Genomic DNA, 18564 nt, shown 5'->3' on the forward strand with positions numbered 1-18564 from the left:
CAACTTGTATTACTGCAGTTTTTATCTTACTGCTGTAGACTATATGTGAAAATTGGTTATAATGCTGTTTGTTTTTTTAAACTCTTGTTTTATTGTAATTTCTTTTTGTGAATTTTACTGATTTTACTTTAATTTTAACTTTTTACTAGATGTTTGGTGCAGATAGGCCTAGCTAATTTGTGCCATAAAACACCACACCAACCAACCAATAAATTACACATACGGAGCTACCACTTCAGTTATAGACTGTATGTAAACAGAAAACTACACATACAGTTAACATTACATTTAGACAGTGTGTGCAAACAGAAAACTACACATACAGTTAACATCACATTTAGACAGTGTGTGTAAACAGTAAACTACACATACAGTTAACATCACATTTAGACAGTGTGTGTAAACAGTAAACTACACATACAGTTAACATCACAGTTAAACTGTGTGTGTAAACAGTAAACTACACATACAGTTAACATCACAGTTAAACTGTGTGTAAACAGTAAACTACACATACAGTTAACATCACATTTAGACGGTGTGTGTAAACAGTAAACTACACATACAGTTAACATCACATTTAGACGGTGTGTGTAAACAGTAAACTACACATACAGTTAACATCACATTTAGACAATGTGTGTAAACAGTAAACTACACATACAGTTAACATCACATTTAGACAGTGTGTGCAAACAGGAAACTACACATACAGTTAACATCACATTTAGACAGTGTGTGCAAACAGGAAACTACACATACAGTTAACATCACATTTAGACGGTGTGTGTAAACAGTAAACTACACATACAGTTAACATCACATTTAGACAGTGTGTGTAAACAGTAAACTACACATACAGTTAACATCACATTTAGACAATGTGTGTAAACAGTAAACTACACATACAGTTAACATCACATTTGGACAGTGTGTGTAAACAGTAAACTACACATACAGTTAACATCACATTTAGACAATGTGTGTAAACAGTAAACTACACATACAGTTAACATCACATTTAGACAGTGTGTGCAAACAGGAAACTACACATACAGTTAACATCACATTTAGACAGTGTGTGCAAACAGGAAACTACACATACAGTTAACATCACATTTAGACGGTGTGTGCAAACAGTAAACTACACATACAGTTAACATCACATTTAGACGGTGTGTGCAAACAGTAAACTACACATACAGTTAACATCACATTTAGACAGTGTGTGCAAACAGGAAACTACACATACAGTTAACATCACATTTAGACGGTGTGTGCAAACAGTAAACTACACACAGTTAACATCACATTTAGACGGTGTGTGCAAACAGTAAACTACACATACAGTTAACATCACATTTAGACGGTGTGTGCAAACAGTAAACTACACATACAGTTAACATCACATTTAAACTGTGTGTGTAAACAGGAAACTCCACATCTTTATATGAAAACGTTGATTGTAGTTTTTCAAATGTCCTTGTTGCAAGCAACTTTTTATTGGTTCTGTTACAAGATAACATGGGTGAAGAAACATAAACAAGAGAAGCCCATGGTGGTGAATATTCCTTCAAGTTATTGTAAAGATCTTCATAAAGATAACTGAAGAAAGTAATTTTATAAAAAGTTTACACATCTATAACATGAGGCATACAAATTAATCAATTACTTCAGCTTACAAGTTAATGGTTGTTTTGTACGTAAGAAAACTTGTTATGAGTATGTAATTAGCTGTAAGATCCAAGAAGTTGAAAAGTGCTTTTAAAGCTAATTGTTTTAGCTTGGAATCTTCTTCACTCTGTGTGTCTGTTTTATCTAAACCGCTTTTGAAACAGGATTTACTTTCCCTTTAGGCTCGAACTTTCAATGAAACTCCTGTTAATCCCAGGAAATGTGGGCAGATCTTGACTAAAGTGTTGTATCTTCTGAACCAGGTATGATGATAGTTTTTACCTTTTAATATTAATGTGCTGTAAATTTATCATCAATGTTTTATTTAAACATGTTTCAGTTTTAGGAGAATGAAACAGATGGACATTAAAACCTCTGCACGAAGGTTTCAAAAGGACTGTTAGAACTGTAATTAAAAAAACAAAATGCTGAAAACTTCAGAAGTATTGTTTAAAAAGATGGTATTTCTTTCAGTGATGTCGAGAAACCCACTTGGTATTTCTTTGTGTATCTAACCTACATGAAAGCCAGTGAGTGTCCTGCATGTTTTCTTGTAATAGAAGGAATCATAAAAACCAAAATGCATTTCTCCATACAGAATAGTTTGATTACTGTCTGTTCATTACAGTTTTAGTGATGGGTGCAGTGAAACCTCGTAAGTGTAGTGAGTGTCAGAATAATAAGCCTAAAGTAAATAAATAATGGGGTATAATGCAGCTTAGAGCCAAGTGTATAAAAATATACACTGCTGGCCAAAATCTTAAGGCCAATGAACATGAAGAAAAATATGCATTTTGCATTGTCACACTCGACCACTTATTTGAATAGAGCTTCAAAATATGAAAATAAAAAAAGGGAAAGAAAATTTTTTAGCATTTAATAGGGAAAATGTGAACACTATGAAATTAGCTTAAATACTAGCTGGTCAAAAGTTTAAGACCATACTGAAAAGAAGTCTAAAACAGGGTAGGAAATGCCCAACAAGAGGTCTCAGTAGTGAGTTGCACAGCTGTGATTGTGAATAACTGCAAACATTTGCTTTGGCATGGTCGATATTAGCATTTGCAGAAGGCTGGCTGGAATGTTATTGCAAGTGGTGAAGATGGCTTCATGAAGATTATGCACTATTTGGAATTGACGTCCATTTCTATAGACTTCCCTTGCCATCCACTCCCAAACATTTTCAGTGGGGTTCAGTTCGGGCGAACACGCTGGATGGTCCAAAAGAATCACGTTGTTCACCATGAAAAAGTCCTTTGTCCTGTGGGCATTGTGGATTGCAGAGTTGTCCTGCTGAAAGATCGTCATTTCCACAAAAGCAAGGACCTTCAGTCAATAAGGATGCTCTCTCCAACATGCCAATGTAGCCAGCTGCTGTTTTGACACCCTTGTATAACCTGAAGCTCCATTGTTTCATGGAAGGAGAAAGCACCCCAAATCATGATGGAACCTCCTCCACTATGTCGTGGTACAAAATGTCTCCTGTGGGATATCCTTATCGTACCAGTAACGTTGGAAGCCATCTGGATCATCCAGTTTAAATGTTTCTCATCTGAGAAAAAAACCTTCATTCACTTTTCTACGTCTCATGTTTGGTGCTTCCCAGCGAAGTTTAATCGAACTGTTTCGTGGTGTGGAAGGAGGCATGGCCTTTGAAGATGTTTACGGTTTTAAACCCTTTCTCTTGTAGATGCCGCCTTATTGTTCTTGAGCTGCATTCTGCATCCATAAAGGCCTTAATCTGGTTCGATGATTGGCTGGTGTCTTGGTGGACAACCTGGCTTCTCTACACATTAGAAGTTAGTAATATGATTTGTACCAATAATTATTCTGAATACACCATGCTTTTATGAATGATCTTAATTTTGATTGACACATAAAGGAATTTACTGACATCTGACTGTCCCAACTCTACTTTTCAGCCTCTTTGTTGGTCAAACTTGATTTTACAAACATTTATTTATTCCAGTTAACTATGAAAAGTGAGGTTATGGTATACTGTGGGGTAGGGGTAGTACTTATCCCCTCATTTTGACAGACATATACACAATATTTTGCAAAAGTGTTAGGATGAAGTCAAAAATTAGGTTTCAGGCTACTTTCAAAGAACAGTGGTTAGTAAATCACGGGTAAAACATCAAAACTTCATTCTTAGTATTCAGTATAACAGGAAGTGCTTGAGTCCAACAAACAGTTAATATTTTGTATCTAAATAGTCTTTCAGGCAACAAACTTAAAGTATCCTTTGTTTACTCCATATTTCTCTAAGACACTCCCATAAATATTTTGGAAACAACTTTTGATTTGTCAAGTTTTTGATCTATCAAATTCTTGAACTGCTCAATTTGATTGAAGTTTGGGGCTCTTTTTGGAGTCATTGTATCATTAGTAATTTCTTTATAGTTTGGGTGAGTGTTTGGGGTCATTATCTTCTTGGTAGTAGAACTCTTTTCCAGTTATACACAAACAACTGTTATGGTATTTGCTTTAGTTCATTGCTCTATCAATTTTGCAATTTTCTCTACAGAAGAAAAACACCCCCAAACCATCACACTGTCTTCACCATGGTTCATGGTAGATGTTATGCATTAAAACAAGTCTTTCAATTTTCCACCAGCCATACAACCCACACTTTTAAACTGATATCACATGCTGGCTTCTTTCTATATAATTAAGACACTGCATGGGTTACAATGACAGTTATTTCAAACAGAACCCTTACAACACGCTCCAGGTACAAGCATATGGTAATTCTAAACAATGATGAGTGTTCTCACTCTGGCTTATTCAGTTATCAACAAGAACCAGTAAAGAATTATCATAGTGTTAACATTTTGTTATGGTATGGAAGGTTTAACTACATAAAATGGAAAGAATGACATAATATTATCTTGTTCTAATGGTTTAGTACAGTGCTGTATTTATGATATATTATTTGTTAAAAATTACATTATCTGTGGATTGGTTATCTGAAGGGATCAAGGAAGGGTCAAGATGATGATATTAAAAATTACAAACTACTTGGTGGATCAGTGGAACAAAGGTACTGATTTCATTTTACTGTATTTCGAAGATGAGAAGACAAGTTTTAAAACTTTGAAAAGACATTTCATGTAATTAACTTGTGGAATGAGTTGTGATTGTGAGTAGTGGATACCAGTACTCTTTAGAAGATGATTTCTTGAAAAATAAAGGATGGACTTAATTTTCAGTTTTATCCAGGGACAACCTTTAAGGACCTTTTTTTGTCTGTAATATTGTTATAAGGTTTGTTTTTATGGTAAGACCAGATTGATCAAATACTTTTCTTTAATTTCATGAAAGTTACTAGGACCTAAGATGATGAATTGTTATATAAAATGAAAGTTACTAGGACCTAAGATGATGTATTGTTATATAAAATGAAAGTTACTGGGACCTAAGATGATGTATTGTTATATGAAATGAAAGTTACTGGGACCTAAGATGATGTATTGTTATATAAAATGAAAGTTACTGGGACCTAAGATGATGTATTGTTATATAAAATGAAAGTTACTAGGACCTGAGATGATGAATTGTTATATAAAATGAAAGTTACTAGGACCTAAGATGATGTACTGTTATATAAAATGAAAGTTACTAGGACCTAAGATGATGTACTGTTATATAAAATGAAAGTTACTGGGACCTAAGATGATGTATTGTTATATAAAATGAAAGTTACTGGGACCTAAGATGATGTATTGTTATATAAAATGAAAGTTACTAGGACCTGAGATGATGAATTGTTATATAAAATGAAAGTTACTAGGACCTAAGATGATGTACTGTTATATAAAATGAAAGTTACTAGGACCTAAGATGATGTATTGTTATATAAAATGAAAGTTACTAGGACCTAAGATGATGTACTGTTATATAAAATGAAAGTTACTAGGACCTAAGATGATGTACTGTTATATAAAATGAAAGTTACTAGGACCTAAGATGATGTACTGTTATATAAAATGAAAGTTACTAGGACCTAAGATGATGTACTGTTATATAAAATGAAAGTTACTAGGACCTAAGATGATGTACTGTTATATAAAATGAAAGTTACTAGGACCTAAGATGATGTACTGTTATATAAAATGAAAGTTACTAGGACCTAAGATGATGTACTGTTATATAAAATGAAAGTTACTAGGACCTAAGATGATGTACTGTTATATAAAATGAAAGTTACTAGGACCTAAGATGATGTACTGTTATATAAAATGAAAGTTACTAGGACCTAAGATGATGTACTGTTATATAAAATGAAAGTTACTAGGACCTAAGATGATGTACTGTTATATAAAATGAAAGTTACTAGGACCTAAGATGATGAATTGTTATATAAAATGAAAGTTACTAGGACCTAAGATGATGTATTGTTATATAAAATGAAAGTTACTAGGACCTGAGATGATGTACTGTTATATAAAATGAAAGTTACTGGGACCTGAGATGATGTACTGTTATATAAAATGAAAGTTACTGGGACCTAAGATGATGTATTGTTATATAAAATGAAAGTTACTAGGACCTGAGATGATGAATTGTTATATAAAATGAAAGTTACTAGGACCTGAGATGATGAATTGTTATATAAAATGAAAGTTACTAGGACCTAAGATGATCAATTGTTATATAAAATGAAAGTTACTAGGACCTAAGATGATGTATTGTTATATAAAAGACTGGTAATTTGTATCATTGGTCAAATCACGGAGAACAGTCTTATAATAACATGCTTACTTGTGGACAGATTTTATTTTTCTAAGTTTTAACTATGACTTGTTTACAGGAAGCCATTACACAAGAATTTGAAAGATTCGTATGAGTTGGTAAAATTAAATGTGTACTTTTTACCTTACTATTTTCCAATAACATTAAGTTATATAAATATGTATGTACAAATCAGTAAAAAAAATGTTTATTTCAGTTCAATATTTACACTTAAGTAGCTATTCCTTGCTCTATGTACAGTTTAATCTGAAAGCTGTCTAAGTATCTCTAACTGTATAAACTATTGAAGTAGCTTTTCTTTCTTCAGACCACTATATTACCAAACTGTGTACAACGATGTTGTACCAGGACAACTAAAAGACACAATGTTTTTTATTCCAGGGGGAGCAGGTGGGAACCACTGAAGCCACTGAAACTTTCTTTGCCATGACAAAACTGTTTCAATCCAAAGATCCTGTCTTACGTCGATTAGTGTACCTTGGCATCAAGGAATTATCCAGAGTTGCTGAGGATGTCATTATTGTTACGAGCAGGTAATCTTTTCTGTTAGAATCTGGGTGACTAGAATTAAATACATCTTAAATAAATAAAGACATGATTGGAATAACAAGTTTATACGCTGGAGGATGTTACACATTCTGTGTGTTTGTATATTACTATATAAAGTAACTTGATTCTTTAAAGACGTGTATTTTGACAGAAATACAGTGTGTAAAATGTGTAATACACATGAATTTATTATTTGTTTTGACCAAGTTTTTTCTTGTTTCATAGTTTGACCAAAGACATGACAGGAAAGGTAAAAAATGTTTTATTTCTTTTTATGTTGTTTATAATTAATTTCCATACAACTATAAAAGGGTTTACTATATAGATGTGGTTTGTAGCTTATACTAGAGAAATATCTAAAACAGTCAATACAAATTTATGTGAAAACACGAAACAAAAATATATCTGAATTAAAGGTAGTGTCAGATTTACAGTCATCAAACTCTCTTCACTTTGTTGTTACCACTAAATAGTCAACTAGATTCAGTATTTGTATTTAACATAACTGAATCATCAATGACATCAACTGGGATGAATATATGGATTTAACATTGTCAGCATTATTGTGTATTTGAATATGTAATGTCTGAAAAAAAAACTATCTAATACAACTATTGTATGTATGTAGTGCTGCTTTTCTTTAATAACAACTGGTGGAGATCTGCAGATTAGGGTATACAAACCAGTAAGGTCTGGTGATTAGGGTATACAAACCAGGAAGGTCTGGTGATTAGGGTATAAAAACCAGAAAGGTCTGGTGATTAGGGTATAAAAACCAGAAAGGTCTGGCGATTAGGGTATAAAAAGAAAGGTCCAGAAAGGTCTGGCGATTAGGGTATAAAACCAGAAAGGTCTGGCTGATCGGGTATAAAACCAGAAAGGTCTGGCGATCGGGGTATAAAAACCAGAAAGGTCTGGTAATAAGTTTCTGAAAGCTGCATGTGACCAATGATAATGTACTTATTAACTGTCAACAAGGATTGTTTTCATCAGTTACGAAAAAAAACAATAGTAGTAAATCATGTTTTATTAAAGATGTATGCTCTAATGATTTAGAAATAGTAAGTTTTATATTTGTCATCCATTATTTGATTTCATATTGTGTAAGGTATTACTTCACACAAATATATAGTTTATGACAGTAATTACAACAGACACTAAAGTAATTGTTTTATGTGTATTACAGGAGGATCAGTACAGAGCTTCAGCTATCCGTGCTCTTTGTAAAATTACAGATGTAAGTTTTGAAACAATGTTTGTTACTATATAGAGACTACCAATTGTGAAAAGAACCTCAACTTTCTTTATAATTAAAACATGCTTTCTTTACTTTAAAATAATTTCTTGTTGATGGATATTGTTCAATTTCTATCTTTATCAAATGTTATTTTCGGTGTTTTATCTCGATTTTTAGAAAACACAAGCATCAGTAGTGCCTGATCAGGACATCATTATATCTTCAAACATTTTTTTTCAAAATATAACAGAAAAAGATGCCTTTGTCATATCCATCCCTTAGGTAACAAACTATAACAAAGAAACCTATGGCCTTTGTCATATCTATCCCTCAGGTAACAAACTATAACAAAAAGAAATCTATGGCATTTCTCATATCTCTCCCAAAGAAATCTGAGACATTTTTCCTGACAGTCCCCCTGGATAACAGAATACAGCAGAAAAGAGTGGAAGCCTTTGGGTGTGGAGTTTCTCTGTTGGTGTATTTTGTCCACATTTATTCTGTATATTAATGTTCCCAACAGTTTCCCCTCGGTGTGGATTCCTGTACTTGGTGAGGGGACCTCCTAGGGAAGATTCTTTCAATTCATCTCCTCTGGGATGTAAACATACACCCATATGTTTGCTATACGTGGTGACCCATGAAGGGGAGGAGAGATTCCTGGTGGTTTAGGGGTCCAACCATAACACACCATTTTGGCCTTGAATTCCTGTACACAGGTAGCCTTGGGGTGGCCTTCCTTGGGTTAATCAGCTGGTTCACTTTGGCTAGGATCAACCAAGCACCAGTGTTAGATATTCTCAACAGGTGTTGTGCAAATTGTATCTGATACTGGTGTTTTGGTATAGTTCTCACGAAACCCTGGTATTGCTGCAGTATCCTTGTTTGACATTGCAGTGTGTCCCCTTGTACTGGTGGGTTGATTTAGTGAGCACTGAAATTTTCATTTTTTTATTATGGATCCTCCAAATAAACTCAAATAAAATAGTGAAAAAAGAGTCCATAGGAAAACGACCACTTCTTGAAAATTCTTAGCAGCAACCTTCAACATCTGTAACACCGATTGTACCTCATTTTCTTATCCTACACTCTATTTCAACCAAACCTTTAGGGCAAATGTCTCCCTTCTTCATTCAGAAGGGAATAGAGGGACTTGCTGGCTCCCCAAAGTCAGTAAAGAAGCTTTGATCTGGTGGCATATTGGTGGAAACATCCACAGTGAGGTGTATCTCCACTCGCAAAGATGGAATTACAATGCTGACCAATCAGTGATGTTGAGAAAACCCACTTGTAGAGAAAAATATTTGTGGAAATGGCTCGTTTGGGTTGAGAACATTTTTTACATGGAGGAGCGAACAATGTTTTGACCTTCTTTGGTGAACCTGACGACAACCAAAGAAGGTCGGAAACGTTCACTCCTCTACGTAAAAAATTTTCTCAACCCAAACGAGCCGTTTTCACACAAATAAATGCTGACCAATATCATCTTTCTGACATTTACATCACCATGTCCATCTTCCACCATCAAGGCAGGTTATCTTAATTGCAGGGTACAGCCATACATTCCAAACCGTCTCTGATGTTTCCAGTGTCAGCAGTTTGGTCACTCAAAAATGTCATGTTGTGGTTCCTTGATGTGTGCGTGTTGCTGTGGCAAGGACCATGATGCTTGTGAGTGTGAAATGGACCCTAATTGCATCAGTTGCAATGGTTCTCACCGTCCGACTTTCATTCTTGCCCTAAATGATTGGAAGAAAAGAGGTGCAGCGTTTGAAAACAATTCATAACATTACTTCTCCTGAGGCTTGAAAGTTGCTGTCCACCACTTCATCTCAGACATATGCTACAACACTTCATTCAACTACTACAGTGGGAGTGCAGACAGATATCTCTCTGACTCCAAAAGAATCACTCTCTAAACAAATGAAAAGTCTTTTGACCTCCATAGTTTAAAAAATTGGTGAATCAACATCAACACCCATCTCTGTCCCTTACTTACATTCCAACAAATCCCAAGATCCACTTCCTTTGGTTCCAGTTACAGGCATTTCCTCAGGTACATCTTCTTCTCCCACATCAAGTTGCAAAACAATCATTCGTTTATGTCTTCAGTCACTGGAATCCTCTTCCAACAGCAAAGACCTGTCCAATTGACCCAGGGCAGGATTCATGGAGGTCAATAGGTCTCTCTCGAATAAAGACAGTAAAGAAAAAAGACGTGGTCATAAAAAAGAAGGGTACTCCACCCAATTTGCCTACACATAAATAAAAACAGCCACCCTGATACAATGGAACTGTCGAGGTTTACGTTCTAATGTGGATGACATCAAAACACTATTGTTTCCTAGCATCCTATATGTCTTTTCTTATAGGAAACATTTCTGAAACCTGCCGATACAGTCACCTTTCGGAGGTTTTCTTTGTACAGAAATGACAGGCTGCGTGATGGACGAGTGCATGGAGGGGTAGCACTGTTGGTTGATCAGCATGTGCCCACCCTGTCTTTTCCACTCAACACACCTTTGGAGGCCATAACCATCCATGTTTCCTTGGGTTGCCATCACTGTCAACAAACCTGTTGCCTGGGGAGAGATATGATCAATCAGATCTTGATGCTTTCATTGAACAGTTGCCGTCTCCCTTTTTAATCCTGGGGGACTTTAATGGACATCATCCCCTCTGGGGAAATGCTGATATTGATAGGAGGGGTTGCTCTGTAGAGCGTATGCTCTCTGATCACAATCTTTCTCTTTTCAATACTGGTTCTTCCACTTATTTTCATGCACCTAGTCAGTCCTTTACTGCTATTGATCTCTCAATTTGCTCCCCTTCACTATTCTCCCATTTTTCATGGAGGGTTGACAATAATCCATGAGGCAGTGATCATTTTCCTATAATTTTTAGAAACTGGTCGTGGTCGATATCACCTGACCCATGTACCTTGGTGGAACCTGGATCACACAAACTGGCTCTCTTTCACTGCTCTCACAGAACTTGATTCTCCTATTGTCTGTAAGCCATCAATAGATGACAGTGTAGCACCAGTAACTGACTATATTATACAAGCAGCTGGTCAATGTATTCCTAAAATCTCAACATGTTTTCCACGATATCCTCGTCCGTGGTGGAATCCTTTCTGCCACATTGCATGGAAGGCTCAAAAACGGATCTGGGATAATTTTTGTAGATATCCCACACTCTCGAACTGTATTGCTTTCCAGCAGGCCCACGCACATGCTCAGTGGGCAACAAGTCAAAGACAGAAGGAATCTTGAATAAAGTTCACAACCAGTAAATCTTCTACCACTAGTTCCAAAGTCATATGGGACAAGATTTGAAAGGTCAGTGGGCAATATAATTCTGTTTCCCCCTCAATCTTGCTTTCTGATGGCCAGGAAGTAGCTGATACCTGGAGCATCGTTGATATTCTAGGTGAAAGATTTTGCTAGGTTTTTAGCACTTCTGCTTCTTCCTCCACCTTCTTAGCCATCAAGACTCAGGCAAAGCGACCACCTCTTTCCTTTTGAGCTGATTTTCTCTGACAGTAAACATCCCTTTATGCTGGTGAAACTCAAACTGGCCCTTTATCAGTCTGGCAGTACCTCATTTGGACCTGATGATATACACCATGAAATACTGTTCCATCTATCTCCTGCTTCTCTTGCTATTTTTCTGATTGTTTTTAACAGGATCTGGCAGTAGAATGTTTTTCTTGATGCCTGCTGCTAGGCTTTTGTTCTACCTTTCTCTCAGCCTGGGAAGGATCCCAGGATTTGTTCAAACTACCGTCCAATTGCTTTGATGAGCTGTCTATGTAAGATTTTAGATAGGATGGTTTATGCTAATCTTGTTTGGTTCCTAGAATCAAAAAACTTCTTGCCAACCCAGTGTGGGTTCCAATGACTGCTCTCCACTGTGGACTACCTGATTTGACTTGAAACATCAATCAGAGAAGTTTTTCTCAGATGACAACATCTTGTATCAATATTCTTTGACATTGAGAAGACTTATGATACAACATGGAGGTGTGGCATTTTGTGAGACATCCATATGTATGGGTTACGTGGCCATTTGCCCATTTTTATTAAAAATGTTTTAATGGACAAATGGTTCCAAGTTTGTATGGGTTCAACACTTTCCCGTTCTTTTCTACAGGAACATGGAGTCCCTCAGGGCTGTGTTTTGAGTTTCACACTTTTCAGTATAAAGATTAATGCCATCACTGAACAAGTCCCTCTCACTCTTTTGAATGGGCTCTATGTCGATGACTTTCACATTTCGTGTCAGTCGTCGAACATGAGGTACATTGAGCGGCAGCGACAGATTGCCTTCAATCATTTACTGAAGTGGACCACAGCAAACAGCTTTAACTTCTCTCTCTCTAAAACTGTTTGTATGCACTCTTGCTGCCAACGGGGTATTTACTATGATCCTGAACTCTACTGGTAGTCTCTGAGACAAAGTTCTTGGGGTTTTTCTTTTACCTTAAGCTGATCTTTGTACCACACATCAAGCAGCTAAGGGTAAAATGTACAAGAACACTTAACATCCTCCATATCCTCTCTTCCACCATTTGGGGAGCAGATCGATGTTCTGTGCTAAAGATATTATGCTCTTAATTGATCGGCTAGACCATGGATCACTTGCCTACACCTCTGTCAGGATCTTGGCCTTAAAGATGCTGGACTCTGTTCATTATCAGGGACTTTGGCTCTGCTCAGGGGCAGAAATGCTCAGGGACTTTCTGCATTTCCCCAGTTCAGAACTTGTACATTATCTCATGAACCTCCTTTGCACCTCTTCTGTTTGCAGTTGTCTTTACTGTATGCTTTGAAACTTTGTTCCTTATCAAAGCATCTCACCTGAGTTGTGTTTTCCTTCCTGTGTGGGCCATACTTTTTCAGAACAGATGATCTGCCATTGCTCCTTTTGGCCTTTGTATCAAGGTGCAGTTGGATGAATAGAGTCTGTTCTTGGATAACATTGCTGTATCCACTGATCAGGCCATCCCACCATGGCTTTTTACGGTACCCTAATGTGACTTGTCTTTAAGTCATCTGAGAAAAGTAGACACTCGAATGGAAGTATTGTTTGTTACTTGCTGAACATCTTTTGAACCATCCTTCCATTCCTATTTATACAGATGGTTCGAAATCAGATGAATTTGTGAGCTCTGCTATGGTTTGTTGTGGTTTGGTAGTTGTGCACAGAATTCCCTCTACAACTTCTGTGTTCACTGCTGAACTGTATGCCATTTCTCGTGCCTTGGATCACACAGAAGTTAAGCAGTACTCAAATTGCATTATTTATACTGACTCAGTTCTTTACCGGCCCTGGAATCTCTTCACGTTAGTTCACACCCTGTTCTCACTGATATTCAAAACCAACTGGCCTATTTCTCTATAACATCTACTTCTATCTAGTTTTTGTGGATACCGAGCCACATTTGCATTCGTGGGAACGAGCTTGCTGACACTGCAGCTTAAATCTATCTGCTCTGGCACTATTACTGCTGTGTATTTCATTTTGGACTATGGTCCTGTATTCAAGGCTTGGCTCTGGGCCAGTTGGCAGTCGATTTGGAGTGAGCAACGTGAAAACAAGCTTTTCCAAATAAAACCCTGTGTTGGATGTTGGTATCTTGCTTTCATAAAGATCGTATAGAGGAAGCTTCTCTTGGTTACAGTTTTTTAACTCATCATTTTGTTTCATCTGGAACTGATGCACCAGTGTGTAGTTTGTGTTACACTCAGATCACAATAAGCCACATTTTACTTTCTTGCCATCATTACGACTCTTAACAATGGCACCTTAGAAAACACTCAAATACTAAATAAAGAAACAAACATAAACAAATGCAAAATTAAAGAAGCCTTACTTATACAACAACTTAAACCCAAAATAAACCAATATAAAGGAACGCCCTTATACCTATATTAAATATAATAATATAAAATTATATATTCAATCTAACACCACCCTCTACATTCTGACACTCAGTTACACAACTCCTTTCAAGCATGTGGTCAGCTTCCGGTCAGTTACCTCTTTCTTTCTTTGTGAACCTGACGATGACCGAAGAAGGTCAAAACGTTGTTCGCTCTTTTACGTAAAATATTTTCTCAACCCAAACGAGCCATTTTTGCATATATATTTCTATACAAGTGGGTTTTCTTGACATCACTGTTTACTAAATTTACTTTGATTTTAACTTTTTACCAGATGTTTGGTGCAGATAACCTAGCTAATTTGTGTCATAAAACACCAAATCAACCAACCAATCCATCAGTTTAGTAGTAGTTATATTTGTATGTGTGTGAAGTGTCTTTATGGGATTATTTTGTCCACATTTATTCTGTATACTAATGTTCCCAACAGTTTAGTAATTGTAATATTTGTGTGTGGAGCTTCTGTATTGGATTTTGTCCACATTTATTCTGTATTCTGATGTTCCTGACTGACCTGAAAGCTGTCTTGATACATTAATACACAGTATTGTTATTGTGATTTATTGAACTTTATTAATTAACAATATAAATGTTTAATTTGTGAATACTAAATATCAAACTAATAAAGAATTGTGTTATATTACAAACTTATTTTTACCTGAAAAATATGTATTGATAAATGATTTTTCCTAATTAATGTCTAACCTGTAGTTAATAGTTTTAACATCTACTCTGATGTGATCATGGTTCTATTGAAGTAAATTGTGAAAGATGTTCATTTGTTATTATTTATAGAGTGGAATGTTACAAGCAATAGAAAGATACATGAAACAAGCAATTGTGGATAAGAATTATTCAGTATCTAGTGCAGCACTTGTTTCATCCTTGGTAAGGGTTATTTAATTATGGTGATGTTGTTTTTACCTGTCAGTGACAAACTGTAGGACAGTGAAATGTGATTATTAGATGTTAGTCAGAAATATGGTGTAAGTTTTGAAATTATTGTAATGTGCAATCTGTTTTTTATTTGTAAAATTCTGTTTTGTTTTATTACTTCAGAAATTTAAGTTTTGTTTGTTATTGAGAAAAAATAATAAATCTTAGATATTTAAGAAAATTCTCTCTTTTAAGTGTAAACTTTTGTTTTTTCTTTCAGTTGGTAGTAAAGATTTTCCTCTTTGGTATTATCATAAATGTTTCCTTATGTAAAAAAACAGAAGACACATAATACACTTTATCTTTAAAAGAAACAAATTGAAAACTTAAGATTCTGTGTAGAATATTTCTTGTTTGTTTATAAGATCCACCTGGAGGATATTCAGACCTAAGATTTAAAAACATTTCCTATCAATCTATTTCTTAGTGTTTTATGTCATTAAGTACATACAAAGTCTATTAGAATAATGTGTTTTATGTCATTAAGTACATACAAAGTCTATTAGAATAATGTGTTTTATGTCATTAAGTACATACAAAGTCTATTGGAATAATGTGTGGTGTTTTATGTCATTAAGTACATACAAAGTCTGTTGGAATAATGTGTCAGTGTTTTATGTCATTGAGTACATACAAAGTCTGTTGGAATAATGTGTCAGTGTTTTGTCATTGAGTACATACAAAGTCTGTTGGAATAATGTCTGTTTTATGTCATTGAGTACATACAAAGTCTGTTGGAATAATGTGTCTGTTTTATGTCATTGAGTACATACAAAGTCTGTTAGAATAATGTGTGTTTTATGTCATTGAGTACATGCAAAGTCTGTTAGAATAATGTGTAAGTGCAATCTTTGGTCATTTGTTTTTTTCCTAATTTTTTAGAGATCTATAAGAATGTAGTCATGAAGTGACACCTGAAGTTAGCTATAAAACTTCAGTTTTACATGTTTTACACTTGGTGTTCAAAAATCAACACTTTATTGTACAAAACAATGTTCAAATATAGATCTAGTTTTAAATCAGTGAAACGTGTAACACTGATGTTTATTTCTAAGTGTATATGTTTCTTGTAACACTTGTATACTTGCATTTTGACTTTATACTATGGCAGTAAAATAGTTTTTTAAAATTGTGTAGGCAGCTCTTTGTAAGCATTTAGAGTTGTGAGTATAAATTATGTTTAGAGAGCAAACAGCTGGAAGTCATGTTGTTTTGTTCAGTTTGTTCTGCTTGTTAAAAACTGATTTATTCTAAACTGTTCCCAGCATTTGATGAGAGTGAGTCCTGATGTTGTAAAGAGATGGGTTAACGAGGCTCAGGAAGCCGTGAATGCAGATAATGTTATGGTGCAGGTAAGCTAACAACTTGTTAATATCTTTACTAAGGATGGCTTTTGTTGGTATACCTCTGTTTTTCATTGCAACTTCTCACTAAGTAAAATAATGCACACTATTTCATTCCAGCTATGACTAAAAATATTTGTTTTTATCAACAAGTGAAATTACAACTTTTATTATAATTTATGGAACTATTTAGGACTGTCCTTGTGTTTATCCTTTGTTTTCAGTATCACGCTCTCGGACTTTTGTACCACATTCGTAGATCTGATCGTCTTGCTGTGTCAAAACTGGTGACAAAATATGCTCGTTTTGCTCTCAAATCTCCATATGCTGTGTGTATGCTGGTAAGTATTTATTTTGTAATACATGCTTTAGTATTTAATAATGTTATGAATTCCTGTAAATGTTTTAAAATTTGCTCTTGTTGTACGAGTACTTAACCAATGTCATTTTTCTTTCTTCCAGATTCGAATTGCCAGTAAACTCATTACAGATGATGACGCAGGGTAACTATTAAATATTAGTATTTTAATCAGCATTACTTTATAACATGTTTCAGCTTTGCCAACAGGTAATAAATCTCAGTTCATGTTAAGATGATCAAATTGATATCTCAAGAAACCACAAGACTCTCATTCACTTTAATTTTTGATGAAACTTTCTGTGTAATTTAATCAAAATAGAATCATTCTAACTGGACTTTAAGTACTCTAAAGATCTGATGCATATTATTAGCTTCCTTATCTCTTCTGTATACTTGTAAGAGTTTCTACACCAGTAGGTTTCAGCATACCATTAATTTCTCACCATTTCTGTATCATGCAAGGTAATTGTATCAGATGGTATCTTGTTCTTTAGAATTTAGCAGGCTTTATGTGTGGTACTTGAAATGTTATTATTTACATTGTGTTTAACATCTAGAACTTGGAAAGTTTTGCTGTTAATATCAGTAAAGTTAGGGAATCTTTAACACATATAGTGTTAGTGTATATAGTTTAAGTGTAATAACATACAAAAACTGTAGTCTAGTAGCAAAAATATTTATTTTAATTTTTCAGTTTTTGTATTTAAGAATTGGCTTTAGCATAAGAATACATTAATCAAATGTACAGAAAGGAATGTTATCTCTTTTTTGCAATTCTTTGGTTTTAAAAGATAAAAATTTTCTAGCATTCCATATAAGCTGTTATACTAATGGTTTCAGTAGACAAACATCAAATACGTTGGTTATGAAATATTACAGAGAATCAAAAGTAAGTACTTTAAGATATTTGTGTGTATGCCTTTTCACAACACACTTCATTTGCAATCTTTTTCCTGTCAGAAATTGGGATTCATATTAAGGAAGGTAGAATGTTTAGTTCTGAGTAAAATCAGTTGGAATATGTTGTATATAATTTTTAAACTTGTATGTGTGACAGCGTTCTGTTAAAATTATCATAAATGTTAAGGATCCCAGTGTGAGACTATATGAAGTGCTGAGATGTGAGGGTCCTGGTGTGGGACTAAATTAAGTGCTAAGATTTGAGGGTCGTAGTGTGGGACTATAAAGTGTTAAGATGTGAGGGTCGTAGTGTGGGTCTATATGAAGTGTTAAGATGGGAGGGTCGTAGTGTGGGACTATATGAAGTGCTAAGATGTGAGGGTCCTGGTGTGGGACTATATGAAGTGCTAAGATGCAAGATTCACAGTGTGGGACTATATGAAGTGTTAAGATGCGAGATTCACAGTGTGGGACTATATGAAGTCTTAAGATGCGAGATTCACAGCGTTGAGACTATATTAAGTGTTTCTAACACTTACGGGCTGTGATTGGTTCATAACAATTACAAATGTAAAAGTAATGGTTCTTGGAAGTATATATGTGTAAAACTGCATGTATTGAACTTATATGAAAATAAATTATTTACAAAAAACATGAAGTCATGTTAAATAAGGTAGGTTGTGTATAATTAGTAATGGTAGAGAGCAGTTTCAAGATATTTGTTCAAAAGAAAAGGTTTCACAATTCTAATCTGGATAGCTTCTGTAGTTTCTCTTCTGTTTATTCATTTCACTTCATACAATTTTAACATTTTCTTCTGTTATAAAACATTAAGTTTCTTTTAAAAAATTGGAGATGTAG

At 34.9% G+C, this 18564-nt stretch overlaps 1 pseudogene across 1 annotated transcript in view; it reads left to right on the forward strand.

The window, feature by feature from the left end:
- LOC143257769 (coatomer subunit gamma-2-like) overlaps nucleotides 1-18564 on the forward strand; it is a 48901-nt pseudogene that overhangs the window by 17209 nt on the left and 13128 nt on the right. Inside the window, exons 4-11 of the transcript XR_013031994.1 lie at nucleotides 1857-1937; nucleotides 6811-6962; nucleotides 7204-7228; nucleotides 8165-8215; nucleotides 14959-15051; nucleotides 16365-16451; nucleotides 16667-16783; nucleotides 16905-16945. The product of XR_013031994.1 is annotated as a coatomer subunit gamma-2-like (transcript). The remainder of the gene's footprint in view (nucleotides 1-1856; nucleotides 1938-6810; nucleotides 6963-7203; nucleotides 7229-8164; nucleotides 8216-14958; nucleotides 15052-16364; nucleotides 16452-16666; nucleotides 16784-16904; nucleotides 16946-18564) is intronic.

The sequence above is a fragment of the Tachypleus tridentatus genome, chromosome 7 (assembly GCF_004210375.1).
Source record: "Tachypleus tridentatus isolate NWPU-2018 chromosome 7, ASM421037v1, whole genome shotgun sequence".
NCBI lineage: Eukaryota > Metazoa > Arthropoda > Merostomata > Xiphosura > Limulidae > Tachypleus > Tachypleus tridentatus.